Source organism: Mobula hypostoma, chromosome 6 (assembly GCF_963921235.1).
Source record: "Mobula hypostoma chromosome 6, sMobHyp1.1, whole genome shotgun sequence".
NCBI classification, from domain to species: Eukaryota; Metazoa; Chordata; class Chondrichthyes; order Myliobatiformes; family Myliobatidae; genus Mobula; species Mobula hypostoma.
The window spans coordinates 101149692-101166836 of NC_086102.1; the positions used below are offsets into that span (position 1 = coordinate 101149692).

At 44.3% G+C, this 17145-nt stretch overlaps 1 protein-coding gene and 1 long non-coding RNA gene across 3 annotated transcripts in view; both read right to left on the reverse strand.

Moving 5' to 3' along the window:
* Positions 1 to 17145, reverse strand: part of adcy5 (adenylate cyclase 5) — a 395092-nt gene that overhangs the window by 341269 nt on the left and 36678 nt on the right. The gene's annotated exons all lie outside the window — the stretch shown is intronic.
* LOC134348245 (uncharacterized) overlaps positions 1 to 17145 on the reverse strand; it is a 144894-nt gene that overhangs the window by 121174 nt on the left and 6575 nt on the right. The window contains exon 3 of the long non-coding RNA XR_010018381.1: positions 8108 to 8201. This is a non-coding gene — a long non-coding RNA (uncharacterized LOC134348245). The remainder of the gene's footprint in view (positions 1 to 8107; positions 8202 to 17145) is intronic.

Sequence of the window (17145 nt, forward strand, 5' to 3'; positions counted from 1 at the left end):
TCTTTCCCTCCCCCCCTGCTTTCCGCAGGGATCGCTTCCTACGTGACTCCCTTGTCTATTCGTCCCCCTCAATCCTTTCCCACTGATCTCCCTCCGGGCACTTATCCTTGTAAGCGGAACAAGTGCTACACATGCCCTTACACTTCCTCCCTTACTACCATTTGGGGCCCCAGACAGTCCTTCCAGGTGAGGCGACACTTCACCTGTAAGTCAGCCAGGGTGATATACTGCATCTGGTGCTCCCGATGTGGCCTTCTATACATTGGTAAGACCCAACGCAGGTTGGGAGACCATTTCGCTGAATACCTACGCTCTGTCCGCCAGAGAAAGCAGGATCTCCCAGTGGCCACACATTTTAATTCCATGTCCCATTCCCATTCTGACATATCTATCCACAGCCTCCTCTACTGTCAAGATGAAGCAACACTCAGGTTGGAGGAACAACACTTTATACTCCATCTGGGTAGCCTCCAACCTGACGGCATGAACATTGACTTCTCTAACTTCTCTTAATGCCCCACCTCCTCTTCAGACCCCATCCCTTATTTATTTGTTTGTTTGTTTATTTCTCTCTCTCTCTGTCCCTCTCACTATACCCCTTGCCCATCCTCTGCACTCCCCCGCCCCTTTCTTTCTCCCTAGGCCTCCTGTCCCATGATCCTCTCATATCCCCTTTGCCTATCACCTGTCCAGCTCTTGGCTCCATCCCTCCCCCTCCTGTCTTCTCCTATCATTTTGGATCTCCCCCTCCACCTCCTACTTTCAAATCTCTTACTAACTCTTCCTTCAATTAGTCCTGACGAAGGGTCTCAGCCCGAAACGTCGACTGTACCTCTTCCTATAGATGCTGCCTGGCCTGCTGCGTTCACCAGCAACTTTTATGTGTGTTGCTTGAATTTCCAGCATCTGCAGATTTCCTCGTGTTTGCACATACTATTTGCATTATTTGGCTTCTTTTGAACATTGGTTATAACATCTTTGTCACTTACATTTTGTAAATTCTATTGTATTTCCTGTAAATGCCTGCAAAAAAATTAATCTCAAGGTAGTATATGGTGACATAAGTGCAGTTTGATAATAAGTTTACTTTGAACTTTGAAATGGCCATTCCCTTATCCTGAGACCATGCACCCCGATTGTAGAAACTCTTTCCTGCCCAGGCCTCTCTCATTTGCAGGTATTGCACTGTACCGCTGACAGAAAACAACAAATTTCATGACAGGTAAACAACAGGAATTCTGCAGATGCTGGAAATTCAAGCAACATACATCAAAGTTGCTGGTGAACGCAGCAGGCCAAGCAGCATCTATAGGAAGAGGCGCAGTCGACGTTTCAGGCCGAGACCCTTCGTCCTGACGAAGGGTCTCGGCCTGAAACGTCGACTGCGCCTCTTCCTATAGATGCTGCTTGGCCTGCTGCGTTCACCAGCAAATTTCATGACAGGTGTTAGCGATAGTGACCTGATTCTGATTTTGAGCCGGTCCATTGTCCATAACAATTACTCTCAATATCTCAAACCCTTGCCCTATGGATCAACATTGTACATGGTACCTTAGGGAATGTTGCCTTCTGGAAGACAAAGTCTATCCACCACTAGAAAAGTCCATTTTCTAAGACAATTGTAGGATGCAGAGAGAACAAGGATACTGAAGGATCAAAAAGTGCAGAAGAGACAGAGGAGAAAAAGAGAAATTAGCTGAGTTGGAGGAATCTAAAAGTATGAAAGGGAATGAGATAAAACAGGCAATTGAGACCTTCAACAAAATTAGCAAAAGAACCAAACTAAAGTAAACAAGGTTCTGCTCCACGGCAAGCCAAGATATTTTATTACTTCCGTGTATTTCTAAGGGAAGGTGTGGTTACCTGCCTGTGTATAAACACAGGAAATCAAACTATAAATACATGGAAAATGCCTGGGAGCATTTAACAGAAATACAAAGAAAAGGCAAAAGTTCTGGGGATGGCTTTGGAAGGGATGCTTCAGTTGCTTACTTGCTGCAGTCTCACGTTCCTTCTCCAGTGATGTCTCGAACATGGAATATGGAGAGGGTATTCAGCACAACAGTGACAGGCTGTCAGTTTCCCCCAGCTCGCAGGTTTCTGCCAATTTCTCACTCATAACTTTAGATGCTTTTGGTGGCCCTACCTCCAGTTGCCAAAGTCCTCAGCTTCAGAAATTCATCACTAAATCTGTGCTGTTCTTTTATATAGGATATAGCAAAGAACCAGCTAATTCACATAATCACTCGAGACCAAGGAACAAACCAATGTCTGACTGATTTAAGCACCAGGCCAAATTGGCAAGGCCGGGCATGAACTGAATTGAAGTTGTGGGGTTGGGCCTGAGAGCGAGAAATGACCTGCTGTTTGGCCGATATAAGCACCAGGCCTGATTGAAAAGGTCAGGGTGTCAGGGCTGGAGGCGAGGGACAGGCTCACTACATTGCGGTGTTCAGCTCACTGCTCAAGAGGTTTACTCGTCTCTGCACTGAACTGAGGCTGTGGCCTGGATCAGCTGTGCCTGGTTTTGTGGCTGTCAACTCACCTTTGTAACTTCAGTTCCCAACGTTATTTGCTTACTTCTATTGCTTGGCATGAAGAAAACCTAAATTTTTTTTTCTGCACATTGGGTGTTTGACATTCATCTTTTAAATGGGTTCTATTGGGTTTCTTTGTTTCATGGCTGCCTGTAAGGAGACAAACCTCAAGGTCGTATATAGTATAGTACAGTTTGCCCCTTCATACCTTTCATCTGAATCTCTCAGTGTTCATCTCTGCCTCCTTCTCTCTCACAAGTCTATCCAGCCTTCTTTTAAATGCACGGACAGCATCCTGACTAGTTGCATCAATGTACAGTAGGGACATCGCACAGGATCAGAAAAAGCTGCAGAGGGTTGCAAACTCAACTAGCTCCCATGACCTGCACAAGCCTCCCCACATCCGAGGACATCTTCAAAAGGCAATGTCTGAAACAGGTAGCATTCATCATTAAGGACCCCCATCAACTGGGACATACCCTCTTCTCATTGCTACCATCAGAGAGGAGACAAAGGAGCCTGAAGACACACACTCAATATTTTATTTCTTCCACTCAACCATCAGATTTCTGAATGGACAATGATCTCATGAACACTACCTCACTTTTGTTGCTTTCTTATTGCATGAATTAAGTTTTATATATACAATGCTTATTATAATTATTAGTATATAAATACCCGGGGATACGAATTGACAATAAATTGGACTGGTCTAAGAACACTGAGGCTGTCTACAAGAAGGGTCAGAGCCATCTCTACTTCCTGAGGAGACTGAGGTCCTTTAACAACTGCCAGACGATACTAAGGATGTTCTATGAGTCTGTGGTGGCCAGTGCTATCATGTTTGCTGTTGTGTGCTGGGGCAGCAGGCTGAGGGTAGCAGATACCAACAGAATCAACAAACTCATTCGTAAGGCCAGTGATGTTGTAGGAATGAAACTGGACTCTCTCACGGTGGTGTCTGAAAAGAGGATGCTGTCTAAGTTGCATGCCATCTTGGACAATGTCTCCCATCCACTACATAATGTACTGGGTGGGCACAGGAGTACATTCAGCCAGAGACTCATTCCACCGAGATGCAGCACAGAGCGTCATATGAAGTCATTCCTGCCTGTGGCCATCAAACTTTACAACTCCTCCCTTGGAGGGTCAGACACCCTGAGCCAATAGGCTGGTCCTGGAGTTATTTCATAATTTACTGGCATAATTTACATATTACTATTTAACTATTTATGGTTCTATTACTATTTATTATTTATGGTGCAACTGTAACAAAAACCAATTTCCCCCGGGATCAATAAAGTATGGCTATGACTATATTTTATGTACTGCACTGTACTGCTGCCATAACAACAAATTTCACAACATATGTTTGTGATAATAAACCTGATTCTGATTCTGAAGTTACCCACTTTCATCTGGAAGTTAATGAAAAAGAATGCTGGTTGATAAACTTCATCTGGGCCATCTACTTCATGGCATAATCAGCCAGAGCTTTGATGTGTGCCTTGCCAATTTTGTCACAGGTGGAATCATTCAGCATTTTACTTCAAAGAAACACATGCAAAATGCTGGAGGAATTCAGCAGGTCACACAGTGTCTATGGAGAGGAATAGACTCAATATTTCGGGGTGAAACGCCTCATCAGATTCTAGATTTCCAGCATCTGCAGAATCTCAAATTTGCAACTTAACAGTAATTTTTGTACGTATTGCACTGAACTGCTGCTGCAAAAACAACTAATTTTACAACATATGGCAGTGATAATGAACCCGATTTCAATTCTGATTCTGAAATGAATTTCAACTGCTTCCTGTGGGAATGAGCTCCACATTCTCACCACACCATAACACCACAAGACATGGGAGCAGAATTAAGCCATTCGGCCCCTTTAGATAAAGGAGAAAATTCCCACTGGATCTCAGACTGAGACCCTCCAGTTACACTTTTCCCCACAAATGGAAACATTCAGCACCCGTTCTATCAAAAACACTTCACAGTTTTAAAGGTTTTCACTAGGTCACACCCACCCACCTCCTCTTCTCAAGGCAAAGGAGAACCCAGTCTGTTCACACCTCTCTAATACGTGCACACCCTCAAAATCTTGTAACTTTCCCTGCAGATATTCTCCTGTATGCTTTTAAAACCAGTTCTCCCATCAACATTTTGTTTGTGTTCCTCCAAATGTTTCTTAGAATCAGATTAGTTTAATAATATTCCCGCAGTGCATCTAGGGATACATGGCTCAGTTACAGGTGCTATATAAATAGTCGTTGTTACTGTTTGCATTTGTGCTTCACAAAAGCCTCCTGACCTTTGTCATTTACAGCAAGTGCTTCCATTTTTTCCTGATCTAACTTATGCTTAAAAGCACTTGCATGGTTCACCTTTGCCTCTCTCAGTGATAGTGACAACCGGATTGTAAGAGCTCTCTTGTGCATAGATGAATGGTCAAATCTGGGGTAGTTGGTGAGAATAAGATGGATTAGGGTAGTCCTGGTATAAAAACGGTTAAGGCTATAAGACATAAGAATAGAATTAGACCATTCAGCACACTGAGTTTGCCCCACCATTTGATCATGGCTAATTTATTTTCCCTCTCAACCCCATTTTCCTGTCTTCTTTCAACCTTTGTTGCCTTTACAAATCAAGAACCTGTCAAACTCCACTTTAAATATACCTAAAGACAACTTCCACAGCTGTCTATGGCAATGAATGCCACAGATTCACCACCCTCTGTCCAAAGAAATTCCTTCTCATCTCTGTTGTAAAGAGACATCCTTGTATTTTGAGGCTGCCTTGTGTTAGACAGTCGTAACAAGCCAGAACCTACCCTATGACCTGATGAAGGGTCTTGACCTGAACTATCGACTGTTCATGCCCTTCCATAGATGCTGCCTGACCTGCTGAGTTCTTCCAGCATTTTGTGTGTGTTGTTCACATTTCTGCATCTGCAGAACTTCTTGTGTCTCTATCCTATTCCCCTTTACTTCCCTGTAACATTATCTTTCTCACCTGCCTGTCAGTTCCTCATTTTTCTCCCGGAGTAACCAGTTAACCTACCAGCTAGCATACTGTTGGGTTTGGGAAGGAAGTCAGAGCACCCAGAAGAAACTCTTGTGATCACAGGACAAAGATGCAAACTCCACACAGACAGCACCAGAGCTGAAGATCGAATCTGGGTCTCTGAAGCTGTGAGACACCAGCACTACGTAGTCCAACTATCTGTTACTCTATAACAAAGCAGAATGAGCTGCCAGAGGAAATAACCATTCATGTACTCCTGGTCCACCTATCTGTCACTCTATAACAAAGCAGAATGAGCTGCCAGAGGAAATAACCATTCATGCACTACCAGAGGTAGGTATCATTATGACATTTAGAAGCTATTTGGATAGATGCATGGATAGGAAAAGTTTAGGGGCATACTGGCCAAACTATGGGACTATTTTCATTTGGCAGCTTGACTATGTCCATGCTGTATAGGGTTATGACTCAATAAAGTTAAGGTCACGTCATCGGCAAGTCTGTAGTGTGGGGCCTAGTGTTCGGTGATAGTCTGTCCTGGGATCGATGCTGAAATTCAAGACCAGAGGGTCGAGGTGTGTTGACTGCGAATCACTGCAAGTCCAGTGGGGAGGTCAACACCTGGTGCCTGCAGGCCGGAGTCCACGCCTGATGGAGGCTGGAGATGGAGGACTGTATATACATACGGATGGGAGAGAGGAACAGGGGTTGTTTTTGCCGTAGTTGTTTTGTTGCCTGTTAAGTTGTGTGTTGCTCTGTCGAGCATTGTGGGCATGCTATGTCAGCACAGAAAGTGTAACAACATCTGTGGGCTCCCCAAGCTCACCACTGGGTGTGTTGGCTGAAAATGTAAGCAACACATTTCACTGTACATGTGACAAATAAACTTGAATCTTGAAAACAGGTAGCATAACAATGTTTAAGAAATTTAAACAGCAGGGAACTAAAGGTACAGACCATAGAAGCAGTTGGCATCAATTGCAGATATGTAGACAACCAGAATGGCACCCTGGTTGGTACAAACTTGGAATTGAAACAATTGGCATTGGTAAATTATTATCACAGGTACCAAGGTACAGTGAAGAACTTGCCTTGCATACTGTTCAGACAGATCAAATCATTACATAGTGCATGAAGGTAACAATGACAATGCAGAATAAAATGTAACAGCCCCTGAGAAAGTGCAGTGCAGGGAGACAATAGGGTGCATGATCATAATGAGATAGATGCTGAGGTCTAGAGTCCATCTTAACATACTGGAGAGCCAAGGCAGAAGGTGTCCTTGAGCTTGATGGTAAATGCTTTCGGGCTATTGTATGCTCTGCCCAATGGAAGAGAGAATTTCCAGGATGGGTGGGGATCTCTGATTTTGCTGGCTGCTTTATTGAGGCAGTGAGAACTGTACAAAGAGTGCATAGGGGGAGGTTGGAGTACGCGGCATGTTGAGCTTGTCCACAACTCTTTGCAGTTTTTACGGTCATGGCCAGAGCCGTTGCCATAGCAAGCCATGATGCTTCCAGACACAATGTTTTCTCTGGTGGGCTGAAGGACCGTTCTATGTTTTAAAGTGGCCTGGAATGCATTGCTCTGATGGGATGCTGAAGACCACAAGACATAGAAGCAGAATTAGACCATTCAGCCCATCAAGTCTGCTCTGCTATTTCTTCATGGCTGATTTACTATCCCTCTAAACTCCACTGTCCTGCCTTTTCTCCATAACCTTTAACACCCTTACTAATCAAGGACCTTGATTATAAAGTCACAATCCTTCATCATATTCAGATGTCCTATCCTGCTTGGTTGGGAAACACAATTCCTCTATCTACTAGCATGGACACAATGGATTGAAAGGGCTTCCTCTGTATTACAAGTTGTAACGATTTGATTTTCAAAGTATCCAGACTAAACAAGCCTTGCTTCCCACCACAGCTTTGTAGTGGATGTCGGACACACTCAGCATGAGATTTTTAGGTTGAAAACAAAGAAATACAAAGTGATACAAAATTATGAGGGTAAATTAGATAGGGTAAATGCAAGCAGATCGGGTGAGACTACAAATAGAGGTCATGGGTTAAGGGTGAAAGATGTCATGTTTAAGGGGAACATAAGGGGAACTTCCTCACTCAGGTTGGTGAGAGTGTGGAAGTGGTGGATGTGGATTCAATTTCAACATTTAAGAGAAATTTTGATAGATACGTGAATGAGGGAGGGGTACGGTGGGTGGGCTATGGTCCAGTATGCAGATCGATGGGACTAAGCAGAATAATACTTAGTCATGGCCTAGATGGGCTGTTTCGTTGCTGTAGCGTTCTGTGACTCTATGACTCTATATACCTAAAACCACAGAAAGATTTGTCTCGTAATCAGAGTGATTAAGGTCTACTGTATACAATGAGCTCAGTTACTAAGATTCCGTTCTACATGACAAGATTTCCTTTATCTTTATAATCATATCTAGTATCAGAATGCATCAGTTTTCAGTCTAGCAGCCATGCAACTTATTCAAGCAACCATTAAAAAATAAATGTGAAGAGTAAACTCACTGTGACAAAGCTTTTGCAGATGTTGACTGATTACAAACTCTGCCCCAGTAGCTGCTGCAGCAGAGCGCTTTCTCACGAACACTAGTCCAGAGATCTGTGTGGAAAATGACAACTTACATTCGTTTAGCACCTCTAAGGTCACAAAATATCCCAGGGAACCTCACAGGTGAGGGAACAAATACTGTCACAGATTAGGAGAGGTGGCCAAAAAAAGAGATAGACACTCTACTGGAGAGGGAATTTCTGAGCTCAGGACTTGGACAGGTGAAAGCACATCTGCAAATGAAGGAAAATGAGGAAACAAAATATGCCACAAAGAAGAGACCAACAACATTTACACCATAAAATCATAAGACATAGGAGTAGAATTAAGCCATTTGACCCATTGAGCCTTCTCCACCATTCCATCATGTCTCTGTAGCCACTTGTGCATGAATTCATTACCCTCTGGCTCTCTCCTTATCTCTGTGCTAAAGGGATATCCTGTATTTTGAGACTGCCTTAATTTAGACAGTCCCTACCTTATGACTTGATGTAGGGTCTTAAGATCCTGGAAATGCATTTCTACCATCAAGAAGGAGGGACCAGATCCTGCACAAGGAAATGAATTACTACCATCATACCATAATACCGACGCAGATTGGGGGACCGCTTCGTTGAGCACCTCCACTCCGTCCGCCACAACAGACAGGATCTTCCAGTAGCCACCCACTTCAACTCTGCTTCCCACTCCCATTCAGTTATGCCCATACATGGCCTCCTCTACTGCATGATGAGGCTAAACTCAGGTTGGAGGAGCAACACCTCACATACCATCTAGGTAGTCTCCAGCTCCTTGGTATGAACATAGCCAACTTCCGGTAATTCCATCCCCCTCCCTTCCCCTAACCCTATTTCACTCTGCCCCTTCCCCCAGCTGCCTACTACCTCCCTCATGGTTCTGCCTCCTTCTACTACCCATTGTGTTTTCCCCTATTCTTTCTTCACCTTTCCTGCCTATCCCCCCCCCCCCGCCGCTTCCCCTCCCCCACCCCTTTAACTTTCCCCTTACTGGTTTTTCACCTGGAACCTACCAGACTTCTCCTTCCCACCCTCTCCCCACCTTCTTTATAGGGCCTCTGCCCCTTCCCTCTTCAGTCCTGATGAAGGGTTCCCGCCCGAAACGGTGACTGATCGTTTCCACGGATGCTGCCTGACAGGCTGAGTTCCTCCATTCTGTTGTGAGAATTACTACCATCAAGGAGGAGGGCCCAGATCCTGGAAATGAATTACTACCATCGAGGAGGGACAAGATCCAACACAAGGAAATGAATTACTACCATCGAGGAGGGACAAGATCCAACACAAGGAAATGAATTACTACCATCGAGGAGGGACAAGATCCAACACAAGGAAATGAATTACTACCATCGAGGAGGAGGGCCCAGATCCTGGAAATGCACACTCTACGTTTGAGGAACAGCTTCTTTCCCCTCAGCCATCAGATTTCAGAACCATTTGTGCAGCCATGAACACCATCTCACTATTCTTCTGTTCTACTGTTTATTTATTTATTTACCTGATACTGTAAATTATAGAAATAGTTTTTTATGTCTTACATTGTAGTGGTGCCACAAAACAAATTTCACGACATAGGTCAGTGAAAATAAAACCGGATTCTGATGAAAGCACAGAATATCGAACAGTACACCACAGAAATAGACCTTTCAGCCGTGTTGTCTGCACCGAACATGAAACCAAATTAAACTAAATCTCTTCTGTCTACACAAGATCCCTATCACTCCAGTTCCTGCATATCTGTGGTCTATCTAAAAGACTCTGAACTAGCTTTATTAAATTTGCTTCCAGCACCACCAGGCAGCCCTACTCCAGGCACCTACAAATACGTAAAAAACTTACCCTGTACATCTCCTTTAAACATTCCTTCTCTCACCTTAAATGTATGTCCTCTGGTATTTGACAAATTCTACGCTGGGAAAAAGATTCTGACTATCTGTGCCTCTCATCATTTAAAAAAAATACCATTAGATCTCTCCTCAAATCCGCGATGCTCCAGAGAAAGTACACAAGCTTCTCCAACCTCTCCTTTAGGTCACACTCTCTATTCCTAATCCAAATCACTAATAGGACTCTCTAATCCAGGTAAAGATCTTCTGCACACTTCAAAAACCTCTACATCCTCAAAAAGGTTGAAGCCCCTTTGAGTCTGGGCCAGGGACTGGAGATTGAAGGCCCATTGTGTGCAAGTTTGAGAGTCCAGGGCCAAGGACTGGTAGGCGGATGTCCTGAGTCAGCCTGCCCCAGAGGTTCCAGGTGAAGGATCTTGGGCTGATCCCCTCCACAGATGCTGCCTCACCTGTGAGTTCCTCCAGCTCACAGCTGTGTGTGGCTCTGGGGTTGGACAGTCTGTGCGTGTGAGTGGGTGGGAAAGGGGCTTGGTTTGCTCTGTTTGTGTTGTTCTGCTAAACATTGTGGGCACACTATGTTGGCACCAAAATGTGTGGTGACACTTGTGTGCTGCCCCCAGCACATCTTCAGCTGTGTCGACTGTTAACGAAACGACTAAGCTTGCGATTTACATGTGATAAATAAATGAATCCAAATCTGAAAGTGAAGCTGTGATGGGCCAACAGAACTACATACAATATTCCTGGTACAGTGGAAAGGTCAATGCAGCAAGCTGAACTTCTACCTGCTTTGAAAATGACATTCTTCTGAAAGAAAGCACAAACTAGCTCATTCATGTGAGCAGATTACTTACTTAGCTATAAAACCAACAGGACTGATTTATGTACAGAAATGTTACAAGGGCCTTAGGGGGTGGTTGCTGTGGGGGTTAGGCTGGTGGGGGGTATGAACTGTGTGAAAATTACCATAGGTACTTATTAATATCAGTTCGAAGGCAATTAATTTTATTATTCAATGTAGAGAAGCTTTGTCCATCCATGTACCAATCTCAACATGTCAGAAAGATGACCAGACTAACCACCCCCACCCCCACTCCCACCCACCAGGCTGGACAATTGACAGAAGGGATTTGATAGGGCTTGGGCACCTGGCCAATCTTGACCAGAAACAGAACACCTCAGGGTGCTAAGAACCTGACGTCTGGAGACTTGTGAACATCTCCAAGCTCTCCACCATGCCCTGGATGGCAGAGAAGCCCCTGATGCATGACCATTACAGCTGACCACCAGAGTTCAGACACTGAGATCTCCTCTGCCACATGGGAAGCTGATGAGCAAAGGATTATGGGGATAGGACAAGGACATTCTGCTCCTCCAGCTTACTCCACCACTGTCAGCAGGAAGTAATTCAAATTTCTCCTCCGATGTGAAAAGGAGACATACAAGAATGAGATAGAATGGCTGGTTGAGTGTATCCCAACAACAACTCTGCATTCAACGTCAGCAAGACCAAGGAACTAATTGTGGATTTCAGGAAGGGGAAGTTAGAAAAACCACACACCAGTCCTCATTGGCGGGTCAGTGTTGGAAAGAGAGAGCAGTTTCAAGTTCCTGAGCGACAACACCTCAGTAGATCTATCCTGAGCCCTGAGCTCACCATATTGAGGTAATCACGAAGAAGAAATGCCAGCAACTATACTTCTACATTAGGAATTTGAGCTGATTTGGTATGTCATCAAAGACTAGCAAATTTCTACAAATGTACAGTGGAGAGCATTCTGACTGGTTAAATCACAGCCTTGTATGGAGTCTCCAATGCACAGGACCAAAAGAGGGTGCAGAGTGTTGTAGCCTCAGCCAGTCCATCAGGCGCACAAACCTTCCCACCATCGAGGACATCTCCAAAGGCAGTGTCTCAAGAAGATGACATTTGTCATGAAAGACACTCACTGTCAGGAAAATGCCTTCTTCTCATCATTACCTCGGGGACAAGGGACAGGAGACTGAAGACCCACACACTCAATGTTTTAGAAACAGACCCTTCCCCTCTGCCTTCAAATTTCAGAACAGTCCATGAACTACTTTTGCACTATTTATTTTATTCTTTACTGCAGCTTACAGTAATTTTAATCTCTTGCAGTGTCTGCTGCCACAAAACAACATGTCAGTGTTTGTGTCTAAACACTATATTCTGTCCCATGACTGTGCAGAGGTCAGAACCAGTCCTGATGAAGGGTCTCAAATCGCAACATGTATTTTTTTTTTTACGAAAGCCAGCAAGAAAAATGAATCGCTGGGTAGTATATGGTGACGTACAGTATACCTACTTGGATAATAAGTGTACTTGGAACATAGAGCTGAGAGGTGATAGAGGTGTGTAACACGAGGAGCACAGATTGGGTGAATGCACACAGTCTTTCTCCCAGGATTGGGCAATCAACAACTAAAGGGCAGATGTTTAAGGTGAGAGGGCAGAAATTCAATAAGAGGTTAAGGGGTAACTTTACTTTTACACAAATGGTGGTATCTACATGGAATGGCTGCCAGCAGAGAAGGCACATAACAACTTTTAGCAAAAGACTGGTGAACGAGTACATGGATTGGAAAGGTTTATGTAAACGTGTTCATTCCAGAGGGTTGCAAAGTGCCCACATACAATATGATATTGTTCCTCTAGTAGGGGTTTTCAGACCTTTGCAATACATTGAAAATCTTTAAAGGGCTTGGCAAGTTAGATGCAGGGAGGGTGTTTCCCCTCACTGAGGAGTTGAAGACCAGGACAGTAATTTATGAATAAAGGTAATAGGTCTGAAAGAAGGTAGAATGTCCTCACTCAGAAGGTAACAGACATCTGGGAATTCTGTATCCAAGAGACCCGTAGGGGTTTAGTCAGTGAGCAACTTATTTACTTACTTATTGAGATACAAGGTGGAGTAGGCCCTTTCAGTCCCTTGTGCCGCACTGCCCAGAAATCGCCCAATTTAATCCCAGCCTAATCACTGGACAATTTACAATGACAGTTAACTTACCAACTGGAATGTCTTTGGACTGTGGGAGGAAACCAACACAGTCACTTGGAGAAGTTACAAACTCCTTACAAGCAGCAGCAGGAATTGAACCTAGGTTGCTGGTACTGTAAAACGTTGTGCTAACCATGATGCTGGAATGGGGCATCTTTAACAGCATGGACAAAATGGGCTGAATGGCCTGTTTCCACGTTATATGACTCTCTGACTGATTAACCGTCTCAATGACCTAGCCAATATCTCTAACCATCAAGTAAATCCATCCAATCAGACATCTCCTTCCCCAGGAGATCAGCTTGAACAAGGGTGAACAGAGGTGACTCAAAATCATATTCAGTTCCCTCCTCCCATGGTCAGTTTCCTCCAAGATGTAATACAACCAGTTTTGCAATCTTACACTACCCTGGTGTTTGTTTCTTCATTATCCCTGTCTGAATCCTAGAATCTCTAACATCCAGCTGTTAACAAACTCTTGATTGGACCTCACATACACTAAACTCTTGATCTCCCAATCTACCTTCTGCTTTATTTGTCTACCTGCACTGCACTTTCTCTGTGAAGTGCAACCATACATTTTGCAGAGTAACACACACAAAATGCTGGAGAAATTCAGCAGGTTAGGCAGCATCCACAGAGGAAATAAACAGTCAACAGAATGGAAAGGCGGGGAGGAGAAGAAAGAATAAGGAGGTGGAGTGAGGGAAGGAGTGCAAGCTAGGAGGTGATAGGTGAAGGGTGAGAGAGGATTGGAGTGAGGAGCTGGAGGTGATACGTGAAACATAGAAACATAGAAACATAGAAAATAGGTGCAGGAGTAGGCCATTCGGCCCTTCGAGCCTGCACCGCCATTTATTATGATCATGGCTGATCATCCAACTCAGAACCCAGCCTTCCCTCCATACCCCCTGACCCCTGTAGCCACAAGGGCCATATCTAACTTCCTTTTAAACATAGCTAATGAACTGGCCTCAACAGTTTGCTGTGGCAGAGAATTCCACAGATTCACCACTCTCTGTGTGAAGAAGTTTTTCCTAACCTCGGTCCTAAAAGGCTTCCCCTCTATCCTCAAACTGTGACCCCTCGTTCTAGACCTCCCCAACATCGGGAACAATCTTCCTGCATCTAGCCTGTCCAATCCCTTTAGGATCTTATACGTTTCAATCAGATCCCCCCTCAATCTTCTAAATTCCAACGAGTACAAGCCCAGTTCATCCAGTCTTTCTTCATATGAAAGACCTGCCATCCCAGGAATCAATCTGGTGAACCTTCTTTGTACTCCCTCTATGGCAAAGATGTCTTTCCTCAGATTAGGGGACCAAAACTGCACACAATACTCCAGGTGTGGTCTCACCAAGGCCTTGTACAACTGCAGTAGTACCTCCCTGCTCCTGTACTCGAATCCTCTCGCTATAAATGCCAGCATACCGTTCGCCTTTTTCACCGCCTGCTGTACCTGCATGCCCACTTTCAATGACTGGTGTATAATGACACCCAGGTCTCGTTGCACCTCCCCTTTTCCTAATCGGCCACCATTCAGATAATAATCTGTTTTCCTATTTTTGCCACCAAAGTGGATAACTTCACATTTATCCACATTAAATTGCATCTGCCATGAGTTTGCCCACTCACCCAACCTATCCAAGTCACCCTGCATCCTCTTAGCATCCTCCTCACTGCTAACACTGCCACCCAGCTTCGTGTCATCCGCAAACTTGGAGATGCTGCATTTAATTCCCTCATCCAAGTCATTAATATATATTGTAAACAACTGGGGTCCCAGCACTGAGCCTTGCGGTACCCCACTAGTCACCGCCTGCCATTCTGAAAAGGTCCCGTTTATTCCCACTCTTTGCTTCCTGTCTGCTAACCAATTCTCCACCCACACCAATACCTTACCCCCAATACCGTGTGCTTTAAGTTTGCACACTAATCTCCTATGTGGGACCTTGTCAAAAGCCTTTTGAAAATCCAAATATACCACATCCACTGGTTCTCCCCTATCCACTCTACTAGTTACATCCTCAAAAAATTCTATGAGATTCGTCAGACATGATTTTCCTTTCACAAATCCATGCTGACTTTGTCCGATCATTTCACCGCTTTCCAAATGTGCTGTTATCACATCCTTGATAACTGACTCCAGCAGTTTCCCCACCACCGACGTTAGGCTAACCGGCCTATAATTCCCCGGTTTCTCTCTCCCTCCTTTTTTAAAAAGTGGGGTTACATTAGCCACCCTCCAATCCTCAGGAACTAGTCCAGAATCTAACGAGTTTTGAAAAATTATCACTAATGCATCCACTATTTCTTGGGCCACTTCCTTAAGCACTCTGGGATGCAGACCATCTGGCCCTGGGGATTTATCTGCCTTCAATCCCTTCAATTTACCTAACACCACTTCCCTACTAACATGTATTTCGCTCAGTTCCTCCATCTCACTGGACCCTCTGTCCCTTACTATTTCTGGAAGATTATTTATGTCCTCCTTAGTGAAGACAGAACCAAAGTAATTATTCAATTGGTCTGCCATGTCCTTGCTCCCCATAATCAATTCACCTGTTTCTGTTTGCAGGGGACCTACATTTGTCTTTATCAGTCTTTTCCTTTTTACATATCTATAAAAGCTTTTACAGTCCGTTTTTATGTTCTCTGCCAGTTTTCTCTCATAATCTTTTTTCCCCTTCCTAATTAAGCCCTTTGTCCTCCTCTGCTGAACTCTGAATTTCTCCCAGTCCTCAGGTGAGCCACTTTCTCTGGCTAATTTGTATGCTACTTCTTTGGAATTGATACTATCCCTAATTTCTCTTGTCAGCCACGGGTGCACTACCTTCCTTGATTTATTCTTTTGCCAAACTGGGATGAACAATTGTTGTAGTTCATCCATGCAACCTTTAAATGCCTGCCATTGCATATCCACCGTCAATCCTTGAAGTGTCATTTGCCAGTCTATCTTAGCTAATTCATGTCTCATACCTTCAAAGTTACCCCTCTTTAAGTTCAGAACCTTTGTTTCTGAATTAACTACGTCACTCTCCATGTTAATGAAGAATTCCACCATATTATGGTCACTCTTACCCAAGGGGCCTCTCACGACAAGATCGCTAATTAACCCTTCCTCATTGCTCAAAACCCAGTCCAGAATAGCCTGCTCTCTAGTCGGTTCCTCGACATGTTGGTTCAAAAAACCATCCCGCATACATTCCAAGAAATCCTCTTCCTCAGCACCTTTACCAATTTGGTTCACCCAGTCTACATGTAGATTGAAGTCACCCATTATAACTGCTGTTCCTTTATTGCACACATTTCTAATTTCCTGTTTAATACCATCTCCGACCTCACTACTACTGTTAGGTGGCCTGTACACAACTCCCACCAGCGTCTTCTGCCCCTTAGTGTTACGCAGCTCTACCCATATCGATTCCACATCTTCCCGGCTTATGTCCTTCCTTTCTATTGCGTTAATCTCTTTTTTAACCAGCAACGCCACCCCACCTCCCCTTCCTTCGTGTCTATCCCTCCTGAATATTGAATATCCCTGAACGTTGAGCTCCCATCCCTGGTCACCCTGGAGCCATGTCTCTGTGATCCCAACTATATCATAATCATTAATAACAATCTGCACTTTCAATTCATCCACCTTATTACGAATGCTCCTTGCATTGACACATAAAGCCTTCAGGCACTCTTTTACAACTCTCTTAGCCCTTTTTAATGCTTGCCCTGGATTTGTCGGCCTGCCACTTTTACTTTTCCCCTTTGTACTTTTTGCTTCTACGCTCACTTTACACCCCTCTGTCTCTCTGCACTGGTTCCCATCCCTCTGTTGTGAACTAACCTCCTCACACCTAGCCGCTTTAATTTGATTCCCACCCCCCAACCATTCTAGTTTAAAGTCACCTCAGTAGCCCCCGCTAATCTCCCTGCCAGGATATTGGTCCCCCGAGGATTTAAGTGTAACCCGTCCTTTTTGTACAGGTCACACCTGCGCCAAAAGAGGTCCCAATGATCCAAAAACTTGAATCCCTGCCCCCTGCTCCAATCCCTCAGCCACGCATTTATCCTCCACCTCATCGCATTCCTACTCTCACTGTCGCGTGGCACAGGC